This window comes from Ambystoma mexicanum, chromosome 2q (assembly GCF_040938575.1).
Source record: "Ambystoma mexicanum isolate Mex_15411 chromosome 2q, UKY_AmexF1_1, whole genome shotgun sequence".
Lineage (NCBI taxonomy): Eukaryota > Metazoa > Chordata > Amphibia > Caudata > Ambystomatidae > Ambystoma > Ambystoma mexicanum.
Genome location: NC_090924.1, coordinates 215,833,691 through 215,861,515, shown reverse-complemented (window position 1 = coordinate 215,861,515; position 27,825 = coordinate 215,833,691). Strand labels below are relative to the sequence as shown.

Here is a 27,825-nt window from a genome sequence, read left to right as displayed (position 1 = left end):
TCTGGGAGGGTTTACATAGTAAACGTTTACAGGTTGGTTCGTATTGCCAGAACTGCAAATGGACACACCAGCCCATATTGGTCGGCCCAGATAACGACGACTGAAAAGACATTGCTTATGGTAATCTTGCAATGCTTAGTCCACCACTCGTCTTTTGGAATGTGGAAGGAGTGGCATGCGCAGAAAGGTGCCAAGTATCTGAGAAGAAAGAGGAATAAGAATAGATGTAAGTAGCCGTTATAAGTGGCAGCGTACAAGACAAGAGTTTGCAGGGAGGATGTCGTAGTAGGTGGCTGCCTCATGGTCCATGTAGCGTGTTGAGTAGCGTCATATGTTAACCCACTGCTTTGCCCTCTATTTTGTAGGTGATCCTGTCCTTCTACGGCTCCACACAAGCAAAGTGTCTTTGAAGCGTTGCCACCAGACGCTCCTTACATGCGTTTGCTTTTTACAAAAATGACAGTGCTAGCGAGTGTTGTTAAACCCACGGCATAATGTCTCTGTGTGTGTCCAAAGAAAAAAATAAAAACAACCGTCATGGGGTTCCTTTCGGATAGCAGGAGAATGCAGGAGCTGGTTTGCTTAAAAATACAACATTGAAATGTGAGCTGTCGATGTTTGGGTGCCGGTTGACCGTTGCTTGAACCTGTGGCCGTATTACTTTCAATACAATAAGGGTGCCTCGAACTGGTAATTGTTTGAAAGGGCATAGTAAGGGCAAAACAGGGAATGTAGCACTGCACGAGTGAGCAAAAGGTGTGCCGTTTCGTTGCACAATTTGCCTTCCCCCTTCACATTGTACTTTATGTCTGGATTGGCAAGGGCTCGGGAAGAATGGCAACAAAACGAAGTACAATCACAGTTGCAATTTATGGGGAATGGTGGAGACATGCCACTGTAACTGCGCATGATTACTGCCGTCAGTAACATCCATACAATGAACACAAAGAAAGTGTCAGGATCCGTCCATGGAGACTGTGGCATCAGTGGAAGTTACCGTCACGAAGACACGTTTAGGAACGGTCTAGTCCTCATCCAAGATGGCGGAGACTACTACATAAGCAGGCTCTGCCCATCCTTCGGTGCGTTGTATCTGTGCTTTTCTTCTGATACCTTCGCTCCCCAGCCTTCTACGTCCACCTATTGTTTTCATCTCTCGCTAAAGTCTGCCTTCTGCCATCCTCATTGCTTTCTATCCCTAGCATTCTTTCTTTCCCTTTTCCGACTTGCGGTCTCGGTCCGCTTCTCCCCCGCGTCCCTTCGCGTTCAACCCTGTGCCTATTTTCTACGTTCTTTTTCGGCTTTCACTGTTCCTACTTGCGGTGGATCCTTACTTACCTGTACCCGCTGCAGTCCACAACATCTGTACAGCTTACCAGGACAAAATACTCAACGAACTCCACATTGTATCTTGGCTTCATCTGGATTATACCACCGGTGTTTACCCATCACGTGATCTACCTCCTGGAACTGCTTCACAGGGTATTTTGTGCCGTGGTTTGGCTTTTTCCCTGTCGCGGGGCCTGGCTCCTCGGGCCCCCCCCCCCTAGACAGGTTCCGCATCCTGTCGAGGTGGCCTCCAAGGGAGCCAGACCCTATTTACATGACAGGAAGACCCGAGAGAGAGACCCACCAAGGAGAAGTCCAAGACTCTACGAAAGCAGTCTTCGCCAACAAAGGAAGACCCAGAGCAGACATCAGTTGAGGAGCAGGTAGAAGGAGGGGATAGTTCTGACAGAAAGTGTGTGGTACAGTAAATTTATAATTATGCATACAGAACTGCAGCTTAATACATTTTAGGCGTAATACACATGAGATGTAAAGTTGTACTTACATAACTTCAGCAGATTCCATGCTTGTATTGGGTGGGGGGACAAATTGCAATGTACAGCATATGGAATCGTTGCAGACTACCTTTGGGGCACATGGGCAGAGCAACTGCAGTGCAAGTTATGTATCCTTTTATTCTAGAATTCCATACAATGTGTGCCCTTGGAGCTAATTATGCTTTCCACTCAATGCTGCTTTACAATGCGCATTTGTCCTGCCTGTTGAAGGAGAGGTATGTTAGGTTTCGCATTCCGGAGATAATGCTGGGAATTATAATTTTTTTTAAAAAAAGCATTCAGCCTGCAACGTGTTTCGATTGTACCATGCAATTCCGAAAGTTGGTCGTGTCATTAAAGTGAAGTTAGTACGACGTATAAGTAGAGATGATGGTGCCGTACACATGCTGCCCTGAATGCACAGATGGAAAGATACATAAAATGTGCTTTTACAGTCCCTAAGGAACATTTATATGTGCAGTGCGTTACGAGCCAACGGTGGAGGATGGCACACTGGATTTACGCTGCCTCAGCATACGTGGGTGGCTGCACCATGGTACGCAGTTTGGTATGTTGCAGCGTGAACATGTTTGGGGCTGTAGTTGATGAAAGAAAAGGAATTATTGTGTACGTCCTTCAAACATTGTAAGGGCGTTATGGGGTGCAAAAGGTGTTTACGTTATATAAAAAGAAAGGGAAACAGAAGTTTAAAAATGTAAGGAGTAACGCAGTGTTTGAAATATGGCTGCTGAGCTATGTACCATGTGCTGCCATAAAATCTGTGGTGTATAATGGTGTACATAAAATTGAAGATGACCCAATGGTGTGAACGGTGACAGTGGAATGCAAGGAGACAAATATTGTAGCAGGTAGGACAGTTACGTAAGATGTATGGATGCATTGATCAATTTGCATTGTTGTGATTGGTAACCTACCCGATAATCTGCACATAGTGTAGTGCGTCCACTTATTATAGGCTTAGGTGAACAGTGTACGTAGGAAACAGGTTATCTATTGCGTGGAAGAAAGGGCAGGCAATGTGAACTGCACTGGCTAAGGGGTAGTTGGCTGTGTTGTGTGTGTGTTTTCTGGTATGTGGATAGATGTTTGTATGCATAGTTGTACAGTGCGGCGGCAGTTGTGGGCAGGGTCTGCAATATTGACTGCATGGCTGGAGCCCCTACACTGTACTGGGTGTAGCGAAGCGTGTAGGGCTTAGGCACAAGCTGTGTAGTGTAATGTAGGTGTGCATGCAAATTGTGGCATTGCTATGTGCATGGCAGAAATAAGTGCACACTTTGCACTGTGGACATTGTCGAGAAGTATGATACCAATAATTGCATACTTACTGTTTGGATTGGGGAGGGCATGTGCTGTTTTTTCTGTATGGAATGTGACATGTTGTAGTAATTGTTGCTCCAATATCTGTGGGAAAAGAGAACAGTTCATGTAGTATGAGTGGATTTCAGTTTCTTTGGTGATAGTGCTGCCAAATCATTTACAACTTCTGGATTGAAGGACCCTTCTTTTCAAACCTTTGGGTTTCTGAGGAACAGGGTACATGTTCAGATAGTGTGTACAGTGCACGTAGTCTATTGTACTCTATGATGCAAGGAATGTCTGCGCTGACTGCACTTGCATCAAAATTCACTAGATACAGTCCTTCCAGTATACGTAGCCGTGACAGTGCTACGTAACTCATGCCTTCTTTGAAGACTGTGCTGCCAATATCAATTAATGCTTGATCGAAGGTTAGACCTTGCAATTTATGAATAGTTACTGCATAGGCTAGCAACAGAGAAAACTGTTCTCTGTGTACATACATGTCTTTGAAAAGAAGGAATTGCGCCGTTGTACATCCTATCTTTTTAACTTCTGAAAGTTTGTCAAACTGGATGTTCACTAACTGAATGCTGTTGTCCCGTGGGTATGTCTAGAAGCCAACAACTGTACCAAGTGCTCCATTAACAAACCCCTTGCTCTACGTCAAGGTTACGCTTCAGCATTACTTTGTTGGAGAAGTTTTCTAAGGTATGTAGTTGTGCTATGCCTTGTTGACACATAGGAATTGTCATACCGTGTATATCCAGTTTGTCTGTGGCATGAATTTCCACTAATGGCTGTTCTTTTTTCAGCATTGTTGCAATGAATTGTGCACTAAGGACATACAGGTGCCATTTCTGTGAGCCAATTGTTCCATGACATCAGTAGCACATGTGTTACGCCCGTACAGGTCAAGGATGCATCTGGTACTGAGGGCAGACTGCACCTCCTTTGTTAGCACACCAATCCGTATGTTTTTTTTAAAATGTTGGCGTAGATGAGGTCTGCAGACTGACGCATGTTTTGAGTTAGTTCTCTGCATTGGAAATGTTGTCAGAGATTTACATTCCCAATGCTTCCAAGACTTTTACGGCATACTTTGTGTCCTAAGGTTTTGAAGCTAGGTTCACCTTTCACTGGTGTTAATTGAAGACAATCTCTGAAAACAATGACATGTTTTCCTCCAAAGAGTTCTTCGTAGTCTGTTTTGAAGACCTCTTGCAATCTGAGGTGAATCAAAGCCAACATTAGGTTGGAGACCATGCTCACCTCAACTATTAGGAGCATTTTCATTTGTTTCAAAACTCTGCCTAGCACCATAGCAGATTCTGCATAAAGTTTATAGTACTCTAATTTGTTTTGGTGTTCTACTGGAAGGAGTACCAATCGGTGTAGAGTGACTCCACCTATTTTGTAGGCAGCCAAACCTGTAATGGCGGTTACAAGGTTGTTTGTTGGAGGTATTTACTGATCATTTTTATTAAAAATGCTTTCCCTGACCCAGCTTTATCACTTACATACATCAGTACAGGTTTGTACTTTTCACAGGTGCACATTTTACTTTCGTGCTGCATACCATGTAACATTTGTTTACTTCCTTCTAGAAAAATAGTACGCTGCTCATTGTTTAGTTGGGATTTCAGTACAGCCAACTCTTCTGCAGATTGCTCATACTGTAACATGGTGGTGGTTACCTCCGTCATTGCTAATTCTGCCTCATTTGCTACGAGTGACTGTCCAAGTGGTTCTTGGCTGCCTGTTAAAGAAGGTTAAATGCTCTCAGAAGTGTCTACCTTTAGTTGTGCTTGAACTTCTTCGTGTTGGCGTTCATTATCCAATGTGCTTTTGTACCAAGGAAAGTTTTCATCTGTAATTGTGCTTTCACTTGCATTGAAAACATCTTCATATGAAGCGTGGGTGCCTAATAAAGCTTCTTTTCTCCATGTTTGAAAAGTTGCAGTAGAGCCATGTAGTACAGTTCTTTGTGTCGAGGCGTTTTTAATGACAATTTCATATGATTAATTTGGCTTCGTTTGGTAAGTTTCACCAGGCTGCATCACAACTTTCTACTCTGTATCTACCTTTTTCTCATCTGGTTTAATGTTATTTTTGCATGCAAAGTTTTGGGCTATCTGGTACAGACACAAGGATTCTAAAGTAATACTCCTGTTCGGGTAGCATGTGTCCAATAAATTGTTCTTCAAAATGTCCTGGCTGTTGGGAATCGATTTTGGCTATCGTTTGTACTTCTTCCTACGATTTAAGTACTCTTTTTCTGGATGCAGCAGGACCAAGGCTTAGCCACACTATGTTTTCAGAAGGCGGTGCAGGTTAGATGGTCTGCAGCTTCATAGCAGCCGCATTCTCGGTGGGACAGCATTTTTATGCCAAAGCTGTACACATTGTGTGCCTGCGTTTTGTCAGATGATATGTCATCCTAGAGGTCTTGGAGCTCAGTTTACTCTGCTTTGGTTAAGTAGGCTGTGAAATATTGTGCAACTGCAGTGGAATTGTCTGCAGTGTACTATACATCAACATTAGCATTTCACAGGAGGGCAATTATTGAAATATAATCATTGATGTATTTTGATGCTAGTTTTTCTTCAGTACGTGTTCTTAGGAGATGTCTCTTTCACACGGTGTTCAACCGAAGACATACAGCCGTTTACTTGCCCTGTTGTTGAAACTGGTCTAGGAAAACCAAAGCGGTATTTGGTGTAGTATTTGCCCCTGTACATTTACGTAGACAATACTTGCCACACTTGTGTCTTTGGAATTGCAAAATGTGTGCGTGTAGGTCACTATGTGTACTTTCCGAAAGGATTTCGCAAGTGACATTTGTGAATGAACTGCAAAACAGTTTCATCACTCTCCTCACCAAATTTAGGAGCCGTTTTTATCCACAAAAGCATGTGGATGTGTGGTGCTCCTCTGGCTTGATTTTCTTTTCTCCAAAAGAAGTGTTCCACTTTTCTGAGGGGAGGAAGTGCTTTATTGCAAATTAAGTAAGCGATGATGGAAGTACCGTGAAACATTCACTGGATCAAGAGAGCAAAGTTCCCCTGGTGTTTTCATGTCTAGGCCTGTTTTCTTTTTATTTGTCATGTGTAGGAAAGTGTGCAAGTCTTCCCGTGCATACTCAGCACAACTTAAAGTGACATGTGGGTGGCCCAAGGTTGCCTAGCGTGCACCGTACATCTGCGTGATGTCGGAACCAGTACTTCATTCCAAGCAGGTTTGCCAAGAGATTTGTAATACTTGACTGTAAAACTTCATCCTTTCCTTGCACCTTTTGAAGTAGCTGTGTAGCAGACATGTTTTGGAAATGGGAACCTGTTTTCAATGTGTGGGCAACTCCATAGCATAGCGTTGCCAGTTCACTTTCAAAGAGGAGGTGGAATATGTACTCCACGTTCTGTCTCAATCTAGGGTCTTCAGAAAACGTTCGTAAACAGCGGTATTCTGATGCTGTTATTTGTGTGCATCTTTCATCAGATCTTCCACCTTTTCCTATCGGGAAGAGTAGAGGAAAGGCTTGTGTTTCTACACTTTTTTGCCTTTGTCTTTCCTCATTTGATATGTTTCTAGTGCATCGTCTATGGTGTCTTTGGAGTGCAGTGGGGGGGAAGTATAGTGGTCTAAAATATTGGAGGCAGCACTAGGATCTAGATGTTCAAATTGGCCAGTTGTTGAGTCCTGAATTATTTTGGTTGTTCCGCTTAGGTTTTCTTCAACGTTTATTTCCTTGTTGTATTCATTGTTTTCTTTAAGGTATTGCAAGGCTTCCCGAACTTTGCTTAAATCCACTAGTTGCTGCCAATTTTATTTGTCTTTTGTAGGTACACCATTTAACAGGATAATCAAAGAGTCTTGTATTGCCTTTGCACTCGTAGAGTGTCTACATTTTCTTTGAGATCTAATGGTAAATAAACTACCTTCCCACGAATACCTCTCAGTAATTTCAGTGAGAGGCAATTTTGCAGTTTTCAGGTGAAGTATGGCTTGAAATGGGTGCACTGTTTGGATTATAATGCGCTCATACAACTAAAGCTGCTGCAGTGCATTTGACAGTGGAAATACTTGCTGATTGCCCATGAAGGCCTTTGGTCATTGCATTTTTCCTGTTATACGGCATGCCACAGAAGGAGAGGAATGGGAGGGAGGTTTGACAAAGGGAACCAACCACAGGGATACGAAATTGCTCGTGGAGGGCACAAGATGTTGCATTGACCTCACTTCGGTAGGGGGCACTCTTTGTCATGCTGCCAGACCAAAGCCTCAAAAGCACTTTGAAATTGTTCCCCCCTGAACAGTACCACGTCGTAGTAAATGCACAAGACAGTGACTTTTGAAAGGTACGGGGTCTGTAGCTGTGCGTATGGCCTGCAAGGCTGGTTGCGGGACGCGCTCACCCACTGGAGCGTCCCTAGTGGTGGCAGGAGCCGATGCAGAGGATACTGTAGAGGAAAGTAACCTACTGCCTGCTTGGAAGGGGACAACCCTCCTAACAGCCGCTTTGTGGTTCGATTTCAGGTCCCGCCGCATAGAGGTGGTGCCGTAGCTGTAAAAGCCAGGTTTTCCGCGACTGAGTATTAAGCCACACTCACTGCATTTTACCTGGTTTGCACGAGATTTGGGCACATCTCCAATGGTCGTAAATTTCCACCCTCATGACTCACACTGGCTGCAGGCAATGGAGATTCCCTCTACTTTATCCTCGTTTCCTTTTTCATGTCCATCCACATTATCACACATGTACCCATGGTCAGGCCCTTCAGATGGAAGAGGAGGTGGAGGGGAGGGGGGGGGGGGGGAGGGTGCTCCGAGTCACAGATAGTAGCAGGAGCCCTGGTGGCCATTACTTGGAGAGGTACTTTCCAGGCACAGAATTAGAAAGTAATATCTGCACGAACCAATGTGCACCGCTGGTCTTATCTGGAAAGCCAAACACAGATTGCAGCGCAGTTGTGGGATGTGCCCTTTTATAGGACTGTTGTGGAGCACGTGCAACCGGAAACTGGGCCTAAATCTTTCCCTACAATAACTACATGCTGAGGGGTGAGTGTAAGGGTGTACTCTCACTTGAACACTCCATAGTCAATAGTCTTTTTTCGATGTGGGTCCGGATCGTGTCCGCCAAATAAGGGCCTCATGCACAGCGTGGTTCAGTTCCCATGGTGATGCCGCCATTAGTCTCCATTTGGCCAGCTGTCCGCGGGACGCATATTGCCAGAATACATTGTGGCCACGTGCATAGGTCTGCTACGGATACCCCTGCCATCCCCAGACCACTTAAATGTATGGCACACATGCATTGACGATTTCTAAGTAAGCTTGGTGTGTGCACGGTACAGTAGGTGCAATGTTCACATGCATAGGTACTCGCAGGACATGGCTGAGCGCTTCCACCTACTAAAACTACATCAAACGTTTCTTCATATATCTTGCCAGGCGCGATGTTACCAGGTGTCACAGGAAGAGATACGCAATTGCGAAGTTGTGTGACCGACAAACGTACGGTTCTACAATTACTTACAGGCAGTTTCTTTTCTCATGCAAACATGCGGCTCATAGTGGCGTCCTACGGATGTATCCATTGTGATTGCGCATATGGCAGCCGGGTGCGGAAGTCGTACGACTCCTCCATTTCCCTCACGTGCGATCATACCTACCAGTGCTGTGCCCTTCACAGTTACAATGGGCTTCTTAAAACAAAGGAAAAGGCATATACAGAATCAGTAACATTTTACATATCAACCGTTATTAGCACACATTCATAGCCACTCTTCGGAAAGGGAAGGGGGACCAGAAACAGATACATATACCAGGGATTTCGGTATTTCTACAAGTTGATGGTGAGGGGGAAGAAGGGATTGAGGTCTCATCGAAGCGTCTCTCATGTCACGCAATCTGCGGGGATGGGGCGGCAGTGGTATCTTATTTTCTCCATAATATCTTCTTTTTTCAAGATGGCAAAATTGTTCATCAATTCATCCATTTTGCCGTCCAGGCGGTCTAGTTTTATATTTACAGCGTTTCCTTCAGTTTCCGTGGCCGTATGTTGCTGTGGCAAAGGTGCCGCTTCTGGTGTATTCCCATATGTTCTGTTAAAGAAAAACGAATGTTTTTAGTATATATGAAGCAATATATTGTAATTGTGTTACTTTTCACAGTGTGTTCCCTACCTAGGGTGTTACTATGGTCACTCATTTCGTCATGCGGAAAATTCTCCTCCAGCCATTCTAGTGTGCTTCTCTTGCAGTACTGCTTCCCCTTTTCACACTGCGGCGAGTAGCAATGGGGTTATCGTCCTCACTCTTTTCTTCATGTGGAAAATTCTCCTCCAGCCACCCTAGGGCGTTTGGCATTGCTGCGTACAAACAGAAAACATCATGCTTTCCTACTATTGTACACTACAGGAACTGAATTATAACAAACGTTAGTGTACTTAACACGTTGCAGTGATGTTCTGCTCTCAGTAGTTGGCGTCCCTAACTCTGCCTCTTCCTCCTTTGTTGCAACATGAAGCAGGTGTGCAGTAAGACTGGACGCAAACGTTACTTCTCTTGTTGGTGCATTCCATTATGCTGCATGACCTACGCCTTTGCGCTGTTTGTTTCGACAGTACAGACTTTGTGCAGTTACTGCATTTTCCCTTCCCAATCCCGCACTTGTTGCTGTTTGTATATGTTTTTTGTCTTTGCTGCAAGGTATCACTTTGTACGACCACCCCTCCCTTTCTCGCCAGCTTGGACTCTACCCGATGTCTGCGAACAGAGGCACTGTTTGCAACCACTGTGGCTATTAGTATAGAGCCACCGGCTTCAGTATGCTGTACAGTACATCTATACAAACTAAGAGTATCCTGTTGAAAACATTTAGAATTCAGTGGAAAAAACATTATTAAAAGAGACGTTATGGTTAAGTTGCGCTACTAGAACCCTATGACCTTTACTGAAAAAAACTATGATTATGGGACGTTATGGTTACAATGCCCTACTAATAACCTATGAAATTCACAAACAAAAAAAACATTGTAAAGGAACGTAATGGTTAAGCTGTGCTACTAAAGCCCTATGCAATTCAATGGAAAAACGAAGTTACAGGAACGTTATGGTTACAGGTAAAACTGAAAAACCCCAGAAATTCACAAGTTATGGTAAGATAAGCAACCATAACTTGTGCTACAACTGTGCACTGCAAGGACAAACACCCATGATATAACTGATGGCATCACATGTATATAATTTTCATACAAAACCACCACAAGGGTTTGTCATTGTAACGTTGGCAGAAAACTATCAGACATCAGTGGAAGAAATATCATGAGATAAATAGTTCATTAACGAATGCATTCTTATAAACACCATTGCACTGCACAGTTCTTTCCAGTACATGAAACCACTCATGTAGAAACGTAGCCATTGTCTACAGCATGCATCATAGAGGTGCAATAATCAAAATCTTCGCATGTTGATTAGTAAAATGATCAATGCTTCGGTTTCAGAATTTTGTGTTGTGTACTGTGAAACATGCAATAAGTAACTGCAAATGCCTCTCTTACTACATAATTGTACTACTATACACAAAACATCAAGAGACCACACTGTATACAAATAGAAGCAGACACAGTGAAAGTAAAGGAAGCAAAAAGGTTGCAGTACTACCAGAAAGTGTTGATAACCCAACTGATTATCTTTATGCACATAAGTGATTGCTGTGTTTCATGCTTACTTCTTCCCCTATGTATCATATCATGTGTGTGAACCCTAAGAAAAGTAGTCTAAGATCATATGAGAAGGGTAAGGTCAACAAATATAGTACATTTTCAATGTTTAGTTCCTGACTCCCAGTGAAGAAAAGCACCCGGTGTACATATGTCACTGAACAAAAATAAAAAAAAACAAAAAAAAAAAAAAAGGAGGGAGCCACACGCAATGTCATGGGTGTTAGTCCTTGCAGTGGAGGTGCGAGTTATGGTTGCTTAGCATAGTTTTTTCAGTAAAGAGGATAGGATTTTAGTAGCACAACTTAACCATAATGTCCCTTTAACAACGTGAGAGGGAGACGCTGTGTATATATCCCCTCCACTTAATTAGTGTATTCTCTTAGGTCGAGTAGATCAGGTTATTTGACCCACAGGTCCGGCAGGATATCAGGTTTGAGGCCTATTAATACATTTCCCAATTATTTGGGCTATGGAGGGGGGGGTTCGCGTATGTTACTGGCTGGCATAACGACTGGCCTAAACATCTAACAGACATGAAAGCAGATGTCGCGGAGCGCGATAAGAGCACAACCAGCTGAGCTGTGGAATGCGATCCAGGCCTCAGAGCTGGGTATCCATAGCCCCCCTCTTCGAGAAGTACACAGCGCTGAAGCTGCTGGCTGAAGTCCCAAGATCGATAAGAGCCTGCCTTACAAAGACAATCTGATATTAAGAAATATGCCTCTCTCTGTTCTTGCAATTTGTACTTAATGATGAGCCAGGCCTGGGAGGGGTCAGAGTCGATGCAGCCCTCCAGAGCATGGTGGGTGTGTGTGCTAACATTACAGCTTTTACACCCAAACCTCTGGGTTTGCATATTATTTGTGTCCAAGTGCGGAGTGCCTGGAATGCCTGAGATGGTGTGAAGGAGCTAGATGAGCACTAGTATCAGGGTGAGCAGGACGAACGAATGTAACAGCGTATACTCAGCGGGACACTCAATTGGTTTTTATCTGAGCAGTTATTTGTACCCCTATATGCGAGGCATCTACACCTAGGATACAGGCCAGGATTCATTTGAGCGTAGATGGGTTTGTGTTTGGCCTAGATGACAGGAGGGCCCTTTGCCTAGTCTTGCTTAGTAGCATATTTTGAGATGGTTTGCCCACATACAAAATGGCAAAAACAAAAAAAAGCGGATCATGAATAGTGTGGTGAGAATGTTGCGAGTAATTCAGCCAGGCACCCAAGGTGTCCCAAATAGCGTGTGCATTACTGAATGATTAAATCAATTGTAATATACACATCTGCTTTTAATTAAATGCTTGGTATTATGAAGATTAAACTTTGTATAATTTAATAAATGTTTTTTCCCCCTGATTTAATAACAAAAAGGATGGCAGACTGATTATGTTAATCCTTTTTTCGTCCTCCGTTTGGTATAAAAAACAAAAATGTATTCTAATAAGTGGTGTATGGCTAGTGGCTCAACTTGAAATGTTGCACCCTGGCCTACTGACTTTGCAGAAGATTGGCAGTGCATGACGTGAGCGCACATGAACGCTAGTTTCATCAATAGTGCAATCCTAGCACCTACCACAAGTGGTAGTCATTCAGAACAGGACTGCAAGACTTGTCCTTGGCCTCAAGCCCTGGGATTGTATCTCTCCAACTCTGAAATCTCTTCATTGGCTCCCAGTGGCTGCAAGGATTAAATTCAAGACCCTTTGCACTGTCCACAAGGCTTTTTGGGGACCTGGGTCCAAAATACTTTCTACGCTCCCTAAGTAAATACCTTCCTTCTCAAGCTCTTCGCTCCTCCAAGTCCCTCAGAGTCAGTCGGTTCTCAAAGAAACAAGCTTGTGGTAGATCACCGTTTTCGGCTGGGGCCTCCGTCTGCAACAGCGTCCCTGCCACTCTGAAACTTAAAGGAGAACCATCTCCGGTTCCGGAAACACCTCAAGACCTTCCCCTTTGCTTCTGCCTTCTCTCCTCCTCTCCCCTGCCGATTGTTCTGCTTCGGCATCGTGCACCTGGTTACCCTCTGACTTCGGGCTCAGGTACTTGCCCACCCTGCAACACTCCTGAACTGCCTCCTGGCAACCATTGCACTCGGGTCTGTATCTGTAACCCTACACCCCTCCCCTTTTTCTGCACTTAGACACCCCCTGTCTGTGCCTTAAATCTAGCACTTGCCACTCGCTGGCTGCACTACCACTTGTTGTTTTAGTCGTTTGTTCAGCACTTTCCATTTCTCCCCTCCCCCGTGCAGTTTATCCCCTTGCATTTCCACTGCACTTACACATTCTCAATATCACTCTGCCTAGTAAGATCGTTTTTGTTCTCCCTTGTTCCCCTCCCTTGCCTCGTCGCGCTCTGAAACACTTGTGTAGGAGTGTGATACAAATAAAATATCAATAGTACATATCACAATTGTAGTGTCCCATGTTTATGTCTAGTCAATTGTATGGGAAGGACCCTGTCCTCTCTCTCTATGGCGAGAGCCGATGCTCCCATTATTAGGCAGGGTTACCGTGATAAGTGATTCAGTTAAGAGATGAGATTAAAGGATATAAAATCAGTGTTGACAGGTCTGCTTATTATAAGCAACTTTGGGTTCGTTTATGCCAAAACTCACTTATAATATTTGGAGGTCGCTTGTCGTGGTTTTTGTCTGCTTGTTTGGCCGTCTGTGAGCGGGTAATTGGGCTGGTTTACATTTAAAGTTAAGCCTATTACATGTCTCACAAAGCGTCCTGCACTGGGCTGCTGGCAGCACTTTACAGTATGCAATTGCTCCTTTGTCTTGCTCCCGGGTGCTCCTGGTATTTTGCATATGCTTAGGCGTTTGGCACTGATGGGATTGTTACTTGCCCACTAGTTGGCCCATCAATGCCAAATGCCTAACATATGCAAAAAGAAAGCTTGCTTTAAAAGTTTAGTCATGCTGTCAGACACACTGACATGTAATGTTTTTAAGGACATAGTCACCCTTGCTTAAAAAAAAACCTCCCTGGATCCCTCCATCCCAACTAATTACAGGCCCATAACTACAGTCCCCTTCCTTGTCAAAATTATTGATAATGCAGCCTACCTCCAAATCCAGTCTTACCTAGAGATAAACAATCTCCTAGGGCTCAGACAATCTGGATTTAGACCCTTGCATGGACTGAAACAGCGCTACTAGATCTAAAAACACAAATAGACATAATAAAAGATAGCAGACAATGTGCATTACTCTTACTTTTAGACCTCTCTGCTGCCTTCGATCTACTCTGCAAGCATCTATCATCGGCAGCTAACTTCTCCCCTGAAGCTACAACCTGGATTAAATCCTTTCTAAATAACAGAATGAGAGTATTCTCCCCACTCAGATGCAGCCAACCCATCCCAATCAATTGTGGAGTTCCTCAAGGCTCCTGCGTCTCCCCTACACTATACAATGCGTTTACCAAACCCCTATTGGGCATCTTGGACCATATGGGTGTCATCTACACCAACTATGAAGATGACACCCAGATACTTATCCCACTATCTGGCAACTACGACGCAGACAACGACCTACTAAATAAAATCTCTCTCGTCACTCAGGCATGGAAGGCCACCCATAGTTTGTGCCTGAATGACATTCTCATACTAGGTGCCCCCACCAATCTAAAAAAAATAAAAAATAATAATAATAATACAACCCTAAATACACCTTGTTCAATATAGACGGTAACCTGATCACTACAGCCAAGGAAACCTTAGGCTTCCATCTCGACTCGGTCTTAAACCTCAAGAAACAAGCTAACGCCACTGCTACAGCTACGGCCTATACTTGCAAACTGATTTATGCATGCAAAAACGATCTCTCTACCAACAGCCGCATGATCTTGGCACGAGCACTGATCATGTCCAAACTTGATTACTGCAATGCCCTTTATGCAGGTGCAAATAAACAAGTACTTAACAAACTCCAAACATTGCAATATAATGGTCTAAGAACTGCACTGAGTATCCCAAGAAAAGACCACATATCTGAAACAAGAAGTCACAAATGGCTCTCTATTCGCATTGAATATACTTTAAACTTGTTTCCATCTCCCATAATTGTCTGCACAATGCTGCCCTCAAATACCTTATGGACAAAATTGCTCTAAAACGTCTTATAGACCTGTGAGATCAGCCAACACCTGCTGCATTAACTTGCCACGCTTCAACCTAAAAAGAGCTGGAGGCACTACCTTCCTGGTTCAAGCAGCCCTTGCATGGAATGCCCTCCCACTTAACCCACATACTGACCCTAACCTACACAGTTTTAGGTCCAAAACCAAAAAATGGCTACTTACCTAGTACAACACATACAATGTTTGAGTCTATAAACCAGATGCTTAGAAATTAGAGGACGCAAGCCCTTACTGGCCTGTCTGCATAACGTTTCTCTTTGACATACGAATCTATGCACGCTTAGTTTCCTGCTCCTGCTTCCTCCAATATTACTGTACTGTAATGTTGTTACATTGCTTCGATTACCTGTCTACATTCTACTCTGTGTTAATATCCTTCCTTATGTATTTATGTATCATAAGATGTCTTGCATAGCGCCCAGATACCCTAGGGCAGTGGTCTTCAAACTTTTTTGGCCGGGGCCCCCCTGAGCAAATTTTGGGCAGGTCGGGACCCCCCCAGAAATGCCAAATGGACAGTATGTATTGCGCACCATCACCTGCTCCCATCACAGTCGCTGGGCTCCCTCATCCCACTCCTACCCAGTCCCTGATCCCTACCCAGTCCCTGGTCTCTACCCACCCCATCACACATCCTGGGCTCTCCCCACTCTGCTCCCACCACTATCCCATGGTTTCCGCCCATTGTGCTCCCACCATAGTCCCTGGGTTCCCCCATCCCGTTCCCAACAGTCTGAGGGCCAGTGGCGGCTGGTGATTTTTTTAAATGGAGGGGCATAACTATTTCCCCCAAAAATGCCATAGCGACCGAGCATAGTGAGGGAGCCCGAACCAATAGAGGGGAACTCGGGGTTGGGGGGGCTTCCCCCTGTGAATTTTTGTTAAATAATGGGTTAAAATGTTGCATTGTAGAGCATACTTTTAACAAAAAAAAATGGGTAAATAGCCAAACAGTTTGCAATTGGTGCTGGGGGGCCCAGGGGCAGGCATGACATTTTTTACTATCCCTGTCCCCTGGGCCCCACTGGGCCTACCACAATCAACATGATTATGTGTGTATGCAAGGCGCTGCACATTCATACAGAAATCACTATCATTCACAGGAGCATCCATCACTATACACTCACTCATAACATAAGCATACACGCATCCATACACATGTTTAAATAAAAACGATGAACATAAGCGTAGCTTCTGCATTGGCCTGCGTGTGGGTTCTGAAACGCCCTGCTCCAGGCTGCTCTGTCCGCATGTGCGAGGAGGCGCAGGAGCTCCCCCTCAGACATGCAGTGCCCCAGCCAGCATTTCCAATAAGCTATGCAATGCTGGCGAAGCAAAACGCCCCAGCACTTGCATGGCTCAGTGAGCATGTGCGGTTGGGGAACTAAACTGAACTGACAAAGGGAAACAGTGTTTCCCTTTGACAGTTCAGCCAGCCCAGAAGCACTCCATCAGCTGGAAAAAGCAGCAGAGGGAGTGCTCACTGTTTCACTCGGCTGGCTCCTTAGCTCCTCCATAATGGGTGAGGGGCCACTGGTGGGCGTCCCCTCGCTATTATGGATGAGCCGCCAGGCTCGGACTGGCCTATAGGGCAATGCCTGTATCACAATTTACTTAAATTTTAACACAAAGCACCCCCTTGAGTACCATTGAAAAAGTGGGCCTCATTACAACCCTGGCGGTAGCTGTGCCGGTAAAACCGGCATGGCTGCCACCGAAGTTGCATCCGGGTCCGCCACCTGCGAATGGGCAATAACGGTGCCGGTGCATCCGACGAGCTGTGCTCACAGGTGCCACACGGCCTGCCAGATCAGATCTGGCGGGCTGTCAGGCACCCGTGACCACAACTCGTACTATGGCAGTACGCTAGCAACAGTAGTTTACCGGCACCGTTGTTACCGTACCGCCATAGTTGTAATGAGGCCCAGTCTGTGACTAAAGGAGTGAATATCCATTTACAACTGCGGGCCACTTTTTCATTGTTGCCTGCGACCGTTTCATGCTTCAGCCCGACCATATGAGCCACCCCTGCCCATTTCTTCCAATCTAAAAAAAAAAAAAAAACAACAAAAAAAGAAAACGTTTATATTTCATGCTGAGCCGTCAGGGCCCCCCCAGGGATGCACCCGCGGACTCCTGGGGGGGGTCGCGACCCACAGTTTGAATACCGCTGCCCTAGGGTGTGGCAAGCTGTATAAATAACAAACAAAGCAATGTTATCCTGGTGATATCCCCAGTGCTGCCGCATTATCCACTAAAGTCCTTTATTTTTTTATCATTGGAGTCCATATGCAATATCGTCCTCAGAGAGATTCAGTCAGGGTGGCATTTTTTCTCTTCAGCTTCCAGTTGGGCATTTTGGGCATTTTATAATGCATTTAAAATTCTAATTCAGTTCATGTTGTTGGTTACCCTGTTCACCCCCAACAATATGCACAATTCCATCTGAAATGCAATCTGTAGAACAAGTACTGGTCGTCCATCGTCCCCACTACAATTGGCAGATGTTGCAAACAGATGACCAAAGCCATGTTGAGCTGAATCAATAATGCACATCAAAAGATGTTTTCTTAACAATTAGTAGTGGACAAGCAAGTTTTAAACTTTTTGTGCCCCATTTAGCTGTCAATGGTGATCAATTTCAACATAGATATACTTTGAAAAACTGGTAATCCTGGCTGCCCATCGCAAACAGCTCTTTGCCATAGGTTCCTCTCCAGTCACAATCGGGAGACGGCAAATGCTCTATACGCAAACACTGCCTGCTCTACCGCCAAAATGGATTGTTCTGTATTGAACCTAGCCAGCCGGACGTTATAGATAGCCATTCTTTAGCCAAGTTATGTTGCTACATATCGTTTATTAACCAATCTCAAAGTGAATAAAATACAGTAGTGCACAGTAGTGTAAAAAGAAAATAAATTTCAGGCCAGCATTATTTTGCATTCTGGGACTTCCATCTAACACACTATGTCAGTGTTCAGTCGATGTATGTTTTTGCTGTTGTGTTCTGTTCCTTACTTTTGAGACCTTTCCACAACGTTTTAGGTGCACGCTTGTTTTTTCAGCTTATTTGAATGGGAGTTTGTTTTGGAACGGCATTCAGCTTATTTTTTCCTTCCGACCTGGCAAAACTGGATAAGAGCTAGCTGCACGTCTCTGTGTATTATGTATGCAGCGTCTTTGGTCTCATTGCTGCCATTATTGAATCTAACAGCAATGAGCAGAGAAGTTCCGAAAAAGGGTTCTAGCCAGACCATACTTATGGCTGTGTCTGCACAAAGCGGCCAACAAGCCCCCTCCTGCTTGGTGACTCATTTGTTGCTGCACCCATGTATGTTTCAGCTCTGAAAATAACACAAAGGCAGGCTTGAGAACGAGGCAGCCCACCACTTGCACAGATATCCTGTTACAGCACCTCACTCTCCCCCACCTCTTGCACAACTCAAACTGACTGCATGAGCATTAGAGGCAATCTTGGATCAGTCCTAAACAGGCAGTTTGGGAGTGGCATTTGCCCCCCCACCCTGCACCTTCCCTCCTCTCAATCAGCTCTCATTAAGGCTCATCGTTTGTTTCCCGTTTGAGTCGTGGAGGTGTGACGTGGTTGACTGCCTTTTCCAGGTGTGTGTGTGTGCGCTCTCCATCTCCTGACCCCCACGTTCTCCACAGCATCACAATTACGTTGATGCGCCATCAATTAACAACTATCAACCGCAACGCTCACACCAAGTTAGCTTCCCATCAAACGCCTACCTCAAACTAAGATCACCGCCAGCATTCCAGCTTCTTGCTGCCACCACCCTAACCCATCCTAGGCCTCCCACATACCTGCTCCAGCCAACAATCATACTGTTTCCCCTCTGGCATGATTGCAAGGTTTTACGATGATGCTCATGGATTTGAGGGCAGGAGGAGGAGAGCGGGCACTTGAAGGGCCATTGCTGACTGCTTCTCCAGTTTTCATAAAATCAAAGGCCATTTTAAGAACATAAGAATGACCACAGGTTTTACTACTTGACAAATGTTTACAATCGCGTCACGACTGAGGGCAATTTATGATCCAGAAATACTTTAAAGGGTCCCCTGATGGTGCAAGGAGTACTGGGGAGGAGGCTTTGCAAAATATAACATTCCAAGATGTATGCAGCGCTCGTTGAGCCGGGCCAGACCAACAGGCATATCCATACTGCGCAGTCACTGTGACCTCGCAAGACGGGACTCAGCGTGCAGGAGAGCAAAGAAGCATTTTAGGCACCACCAGGAGTAAAGGCGGCAGCTCCCCAGCGCTCCTCCTGTAGCAGGCTTGCAGCCTGCATCATAAAAAGACACTGACTTGAGAGATGCAGCATTGAAGCAACTGTAGTACTTGTTATGTTCTCCCCTGGCTGCACCTGGGTGACTTCTTGAGATATGGAGGCAGAAGTCAAGTAAACAGAGGCACTTGTTTCGGTATTGGTTATGCAGCCTTTATTACTCCAACTTTCCAGATACAAACTGGGACTCCAGAGATTACCAGAGAATACTGGTGTCCACTACCCAGGCTGTTGTCCCCAGGCTCCCTGTCAACTGACGCTCATGAAACCCTTATCTTAGAAGATGCTGCCCTAGAGTTCCACATATGACATAAGCCATGACCTCACAGCCATTCACTCACCACCCCACTCAAGGAAATGACAAAAGGATGCATGTCCAACACATTGCCCAGGTGAGCAACCAGAGAGTGGCCACATCGAATGCACACAGACTTCGTATATAGGGGCTTAACTTTCAATGTCCCCTATGTGACATACCAATAAGTTCACAACTAAGCACTAACTCCACACAACACCGATCCTCATTGAGGAACTAAAAACACATCACAGAGGCAACCAATGTCACCAAGTTAATATTGTTAACTGAAAAAAACGATGTAAATATTCTGATGAACCCAACATCGCTCCAGTAAACACTATACACACAAACGAACAGGACAATCACACGAACAGCCGATCAAGCACACCACGATACATTTGTCGGGTCCTACAAATGTAACTGATATCACCACTGAAGACTAAGTGACTAACCAAGCTGCCTAAACAAAGATACCACTGCAGGTGTGCAAAAACACACTAAACATCCCACACATGCACAACACAAAACCGGTGTGGAAGAACACCAACATCCCACAGCAACACACCTGCCACCGGCACAGATGTCCACCAGCAAACACAATCCAAGTCCCGGCATGAGAACCGGAATCACCACTACTGCCCCCCCCCCCACAGGCTTTTTTGAGAGCCTGAACGGGACCTTTGTCAGTGGGACACCTCTACCGTTCGGCACCTCAATGAGGGTGCCCAACAGGAAAGGTGTCCCGCTGAGAGGACAACGTGTGCTGAGCTCATTGTCCTGGCAAAAGGACACCTTACCCTTGCCAAAAGGGAGAGGTGTCCCACTGCCAGGACATTGTCCCAAGGAGCTTCGGGCAGCAGAGGGGCGGTCACGTGCTCTGTGTAAACAGAGCATTAGAATGTGAGCCAGTAGGCACTAATGGGAGGGGAATGGTATCCAGTGATTCCATCGAATACAAAAGCATCAAAACAATGAATTTTAGCAGGGACTTTCGTCACTTTAGAAATGCGCATGGGAGGGGGTGATCAGCAGTGAGAAGGGTGCATAATGCTGCAAGCTTTACGAAATAATTACTATAGCTTTACCCAAGGGGGATTCGTTAGGCTCACATTAATCTGCATGATGCTATTGTGACTTTGCATGCAGGATGGGGAGAATAAAACTAGTCACTCTTATTGCTCAATATATTTCTATGATAATGTCTATAAAGTTAATTATGAAACAATAGTATTATGTAATGTGCTTTGCTTCGAAGGCATTGCTATAAATAAAGTATTATTTAAGCACATGAAATGCTAAAGCAAACCTTAATAAATAGCTATATCAACTAAACATGTGAAGATATGCTCAGTTGCTTAAATTGTCCACATCCTGGTTTCACCAGTTATCCAATGTGTGGGATCCTGGCCAGATCATTTAATCACACTGTCTTATCTGCAGCTCCTCAGTACGTGATTTACTTTAGGGCTTATGTTAATACATTGTGTTGTTATTTTAAAAAAAGCCGGACTATAGATTTGCTGCATACATAACAATAGTGCAATTTAGTTATTTTGCACCACAAAGTTATTTGCCACTTGGCTTACTTAAGGTAACTTATTCTAAAGTCACTACCATGGTGGCTCCAAGTATCAAAGGCTGATCATGCTCCTTGCAATATGCTTTTCTATGAAGTAATTTCTGTTGGTGCAAGCCATATGCAAATTAGGAGGTTTGTATGCATTTTGCCCCTTAGTGCCCGGACAGAGCTCCAATATACGAGTTCCCTGCATCTGTAACGATTTGCAGTTTTATTTTTTCCTATGTGTTAAAATGCCATCTGCTACTAATGTTACCAAAAAAGTAGATTGGGGCAGGGGTGGGCGCGAATGAGACTGTATGTAATTGCGCGCAATGCATTTGGGGCGAAAGTAGCAGGACTTTTCTTGCAGTGCGGGATATCCCTGTGCACACGGTTTGTGACAAAAGCAACACCAATTTGCTCCATGCGCTTCATGAGAAAAAAAAATTATTTTGTCATAAACATGCCGTGTGCAACCCGCTGGAATGCTGTGCCTTAAATGCATGGCGTTGAACCCTTCTAACCCTAAACTTCCCATAACGGGATTTGCCTCATACCCCCCCTCCCCCCAATTTTGTCTCAAGGGAAGAAACATCAAACATCATTTAAAAAGGAAGGGAATTGCATTTAAATGCGGACATAAGCCTTTACAGTCACACATGCCCAACAGAAATGCAGCTCCTCCCAATCTTTTTAACTGTTATACAGCACTTTTCTACAAACAGCAAATCGAGCTAATCGTTTTCCCATCTCCCAAGACAAACAGCCATATGAACTTATAGCAGCGCAAGCGAAAACGGCATTAAGTGCTTAACATTGCTGCTACTTCACCTCGCAAGTTGAAAGAAAACAATAATTATCACCGTTAAATCTAGCCCATCATGCTGCTTAACGATGAGACGTAACCAGATGAGCTGTAGCCGTGCCCATCCACCGCACGGCTGTCCAGTCTCAGCTCCATAAAACACAAGCTCCGGGAACGTCTTTTTCTTCCGGTATTCTTTCCCTTTTGAATAAAGAGCACGTCATACGTCATCACGCTCCAGGTTTCCTTCACGGAGCGCTCTCTCGTCGACGTCATCATTTTCAGTCTGATGGCTTAAGGGAACAGAGCCCTGTCCCTGTTTACTCAGCAGGCAGAACGCAGGTAAAAACACACAAACCTTGTTTATACAAAGCTCCTGCTCTGCACGATCACAGCATATTTCCAACAGAGGCTTTTTTTCTTCCCCATTTTTGAAGGAGTTTTACTCCCATGGTCACTTCAGTTCAACACTACACGGTGCCTTGTGCTGGGTCTTCACTTCGTGGCGGGGGTACTCTGGTTTCCTCCCACCCCCACAGTGGTAGGCAGTGCTTTAAGTGGGTCGGGGCTGGTCCCCGGCAGTCTACAAAAAGTGGGGTTGAGCCGGGGCCCCCGTCCCACCATGGCCACAGCCACAACTTGTGATGCGCCCGCCCTTTTCAAGTCAGGCAAGCTGACTAACGAGTGCCAGCAACAGTGTTGTTCTAATTCTGCAACGCTGTGTCTGGCTGACACTTATCAGTCACTGCAACTTCCTTTTATGACTCCCTCAGGGTCACATTCAAGAGGAAGTTACGGTCCCTTTATTTCCCACCCCCTCCCCAGGTCAACGAGGCGTCTTTGACCCTAGGTGTACCTGCGGGCTCACGGAGCCCCCAGGTTCCCCGAGCGTCAATTGTGTACTTTTCAAGCCGTCTTTACATATTTCTATGTTTATAAAGATGGCTTGGAAAGTACACAATCCAATCCATCTTTTATGAAGCGTTGTCAGACAGGCTTGGATTTCTATGTTTATAAAGATGGCCTGGAAAGTACACAATCCAAACCATCTTTTATAAGGCTTTGTCGTTGGCAAAGCTTTATAAAAAGATGTCTTGAATTGTGTACTTTTCAAGCCATCTTTTATAAACATAGAAATATGTTATGCATTTCTGTCTTCATAAAAGATGCTTGAAAAGTACACAAACAATAGTAAGGTACGCACACGAATATATAAATTAACCATTTATATATTTGTGTGCGTACCTTACTATGATTTACGTACTTTTCAAGCCGTCTTTTATAAACATAGCAATATGTTACATATTTCTGTTTATGAAAGATGGCTTGAAAAGTACACAAACCATAGTAAGGTATGCAAACAAATACATAAATGCTTACATACATTTATCAGTTGTTTAAAAGGAGGTCGAAGTCATCATGCAGAGGTCTATGTAAAATCCTTGCAGTTTTGAAAATCTTTGACAGTAAACAGGAAATAAAGATAAAACGTGGCAAAGGGAACCCCAACAAAGAGAAATATAGGCATGTGGCCGACGAAGGGAAGCCTGTGATGAAAATTGGTAAAGTGAAAGTTAAATGTGAAGGAGAAAACATGGGGAAGGGAACCCTCACAAAGAGAAAGACAGGCTTGAGCCCACCAGAGGGAAGCCTGTGCTCAACTGTGATTAGTGAAGTGTTGAATATGAAAGGAGAGACAGGCTCGAGCCTGGCGGAGAGAAGCCTGTGTTGAATAATGTCAAAGTGAACGCCAAGAGGTGAACTGAGTGTTTGTGGTAAGGCGGATGACGCCTACAGAATTTAATAGACTGTTAAAAATTTAAGCCCAAACTTGAACTGTTGAATTGTACCAGCAAGCCAGAGTCTGGAAGACTGATAGAACTGTGCCATCCACCTATCCCTTTTAAGAAACTCTCAAGACCCTGTGCTTCAGAACATGAGGAAGGGAATTGCTACCTAAGCCATTCTGACATTTCTGTTAAGATACTATTTTCTTTTCCTTTTATATTCCTTTACACATTTGTCATTTGAGAAGGAGGGCAAGGTTAGGTTTTCCTAGTATAGGCCTTTATTTTGACTAGACTGACTTGGATGTGTTTATTGTTCATTTTATGGTCACGACTACTCGTTTTAGAGTTGAACCAGTTAGGGATTTCACCAACCCCAGTAGACTACAAAATAAAGTTTTTTTAAACTTGCATCTATTGTGTTGCGTCTACTGTTGATACCATGCCTTCCTTACAAGTACCAAACACAGACCAACGGTGTTCGGAAGAGCATCTGTCAATCTGTTGGGCTACATTAAGGCAAATGTAGAGTTCAAAGACAGACAGACCACGGCCAGAGTCTACTTCTCGGATGAGGGCCCTGCAGTGTTAGGGTGGGATGACTTAAAAAAGATTGGATCCCAGTATTGAGGATCAAGTGCTTTCAGTAAAACCAGGGAAATTAAAAAAACATATTCATAAAATTTGTCTCAAACCCAATGCAATACCAGTGAAAGGAATTGTATGATCGGACCGAATAAAAAGGTACGACTGCACAAAAAGCCCAAAAAATGCTACCACTAAAGGTTCGAACACCAAAAGTTCGAACCTTTGGTGGTAGCATTGAAGGTAAGTATACAAAAAAAAAAAAAATGCGGGGGTTGCACCCCGCTCACTATACTGTGTGGTATAGTGAGCGGGGTGTAGAATAAAAATTTAAAAAACAGGGGCTCCGGTGGTGTCCCCCGCAACACCCCGCTCATTATACTGTGTGGTATAGTGAGTGGGGTGTTGTAGGCGACACCCCTGCAACACCCCCACAACACCCCACTCACTATACTTTAGAGCAGTGGTCTTCAAACTTTTTTGGCCAGGGCCCCCCTGAGTAAAATTTGGGCAGGTCGGGACCCCCCAGAAATGCCAAATGGACAGTATATATTGCGCGCCGTCACCTGCTCCCATCAAAGTCGCTGGGCTCCCTCATCCCACTCCTACCCAGTCGCTGGTCTCTCCCCACCCCATCACACACCCAGGGCTCTCCCCACTCTGCTCCCATCACTATCCCATGGTTCCCGCCCATTGTGCTCCCACCATAGTCCCTCGGTTCCCCCATCCCGTTCCCAACACAGTCTGAGGGCCAGTGGCGGCTGGTGAATCTTTTTTAAGTGGAGGGGCATTAAGGGGAGGTTCGGGGGGGTTTCCCCCTGTGAATTTGTTTTTAAATAATAGGTTAAAATGTTGCATTGTAGAGCATACTTTTAACAAAAAATGGGTAAGTAGCCAAACAGTTTGCAATTGTTGCTGGGAGTCCAGGGGGCAGGCATTGATATTTTATTTCTATCGCGCTCGTACACAAGTGTTTCAGAGCGTGACAAGGCAAGGGAGGGGAACAGAGGAGAATAAAACAGCGATCTTACTAGGCCCAGTGACATTGAGAACGCGCAAGTGTGAGGGGAAAAGTGCATGGAAGGGGGGAGAAGTGGAAAGTGCGAAGCAGAGGAGAAACAGATAAATAACAATAAATAAATAATAAAGGCAACAAACAGTGGTAGTGCAGCCAGCAATTTGCAAGTGCTACGTTTAAGGCAGCAGACAGGGTAGGTCTGATAAGTGCAGGAAGAAAGATGGTTCTCCTCAAGTTTTAGAGTGGCAGGGCGCTGTTCCAGAGGGAGGCCCCAGCCGAAGACGGAGATCTACCCCCAGCTCGTTTCTTTGATAAACGACTGACCCTGAGGGAGTTGGAGGTAGAGGAGTGAAGAGCTCGAGAGGGGAGGTATTTGCGGAGGAATAGCTGAAGGTATTTTGGACCGAGGCCCCAGAAAGCCTTGTGGACAAGGCAGAGGGTTTTGAATGATAGATGTCCGGTAAAAAGATACCATCCCTGTCCCCTGGGCCCCACTGGTCCTAACACAATGAACATGATTATGTGTATATGCAAGGCACTGCACATTCATACAGCAATCACTCTATCATTCACATGAGCATCCATCACCATACACTCACTCATAACGCATCCATACACATGTTTAAATAAAAACAATGAACATAAACGTACCTTCTGCATTGGCCTGTGTGTGGGTGCTGCTCCAGCTGCTCTGTCCGTATGTGCGAGGAGGCGCAGGAGCTCCCCCTCGGACATACAGACATGCAGTGCCCCAGCCAGCATTTCCAATGAGCTATGCAATGCTGGCGAAGCAAAACGCCCCAGCACTTGCATGGCTCAGTGAGCATGTGCGGCTGGGGATCTAAACTGAACTGTCAAAGGGAAACAGTGTTTCCCTTTGACAGTTCAGCCAGCCCAGGAGCACCCCATTAGCTGGATAAAGCAGCTGAGGGAGTGCTCACTGTTTCACTGGGCTGGCTCCTTAGCTCCTCCATAATGGGTGAGGGGCCACTATGCAGTTAGTAATGTTGACCATTGTTGCTGAATATATCACAATTTACTTACATTTTAACACAAAGCACCCCTTTGGGTACTATTGAAACAGTGGGCTTCATAACTACTCTGGCGGTAGCTGTGCCGGTAAAACCGGCACGGCTGCCACTGGAGTTGCATCCGGGTCTGGCACCCGCGAATGGGCAATTACTAGGTCATGCCGAGTTAGGCGGACATGATAATTGCCCTTTCGAAGGTGCCGGTAGATCCCCATTCCCATTTGAGCCCCATATGGCTCAAATGGGAAGGGGGAGCTCGGATGCACCGGCACCGTTAATAACGGTGCTGGTGCATCCGACGAGCTGAGGTCAGACCTGGCGGGGGCTGTCAAGCACCCACGAGCACAACTCTTACTATGGCGGAACGGTAGCAACGGTGCCGGTAGCTTACCAGCACCGTTGTTACTGGTCCGCCATAGTAGTAATGAGGCCCAGTCTGTGACTAAAGGAATGAATATCCATTTACAACTGTGGGCCACTTTTTCATTGTTGCCTGAGACAGTTTCATGCTTCAGCCCGCCCATGTGGGCCACCCCTGCCCATTTCTTCCAATCTAAAAAAAAAAAAAAAAATCTTTTTTCATGCTGAGCTCTCAGGGCCCCCCTGGGATGCACCCGCGGACCCCTAGGGGGTCGCGACCCACAGTTTGAATACCACTGCTTTAGAGTATAGTGACCAGGAGTTGCCGGGGAAACCCCTACAGCTCCCGAAAAAAAAAAAAAAAAGAAAAAGACCCTGTAGCACCAGTTCCCGACCACGGAAGTGAAAGGGAACAGTCGCCGCAGGGACACAGCGTCTGAAAAGGTAAGTAGGGTTTGGGTATGTTGGAGGTGTGGGTGGGGGTGTGTTAAGGGTGTGGGTGTGTGGTGGGTGTGGGTCAGTGGGTGTTTCAATGCGTGTTCGCATGGGAAATGTGCAAACCTTTTGTGATTCGCGCATTTCTCATGCAAGCTTCTCCGTCGTGGACTTTTCCGCAAGAGGAAATTCACGTAGATCCCAGTTAAAGACAAGGTGAGGCCGGTGCCTGCTACCGCAAGAAGTGCCTTACTGGCCCAACTAGATAAAATGGTCAAGGAAGGTACCATTGAGTTGGTGGAGTCCTTTGAGGGGCTGAGTCCAGTGGTACTTATCAAAAAGCAGCAGACAAATGAAATAAGAGTGTGTATTGACCTGCGCAGCGTGAACGTGGCAGTGATAACGGACACCCGCTACCCAGCATTAACAAACTCAATCTTATGATGAAAGAGGCAAAGTACTTTTCAAAGTTAGATATGCGGGAGGCGTACCACCAGATAAGCCTGCATAAGGAGTCAAGACCGCTTACAGCGTTCAGCACACCCTTTGTCACTTATCATTATACTTGCATGCCATTCAGGTTGTCATCCACCACCTCAGCAT

At 45.1% G+C, this 27,825-nt stretch overlaps 1 protein-coding gene across 5 annotated transcripts in view; it reads right to left on the bottom strand.

The window, feature by feature from the left end:
- Positions 1-22,214, bottom strand: part of CCP110 (centriolar coiled-coil protein 110) — a 1,154,773-nt gene extending 1,132,559 nt beyond the window's left edge. For 4 of the 5 annotated variants that reach the window (XM_069647148.1, XM_069647151.1, XM_069647150.1 and 1 more), the window contains exon 1: positions 22,065-22,214. The gene's annotated coding sequence lies outside the window, so the exon portion shown is untranslated. Of the gene's footprint in view, positions 1-22,032 lie in introns of all 5 variants that reach the window. The other variant, XM_069647149.1, reaches the window with a different exon arrangement.
- Between the last annotated feature and the right edge of the window lie 5,611 nt (positions 22,215-27,825).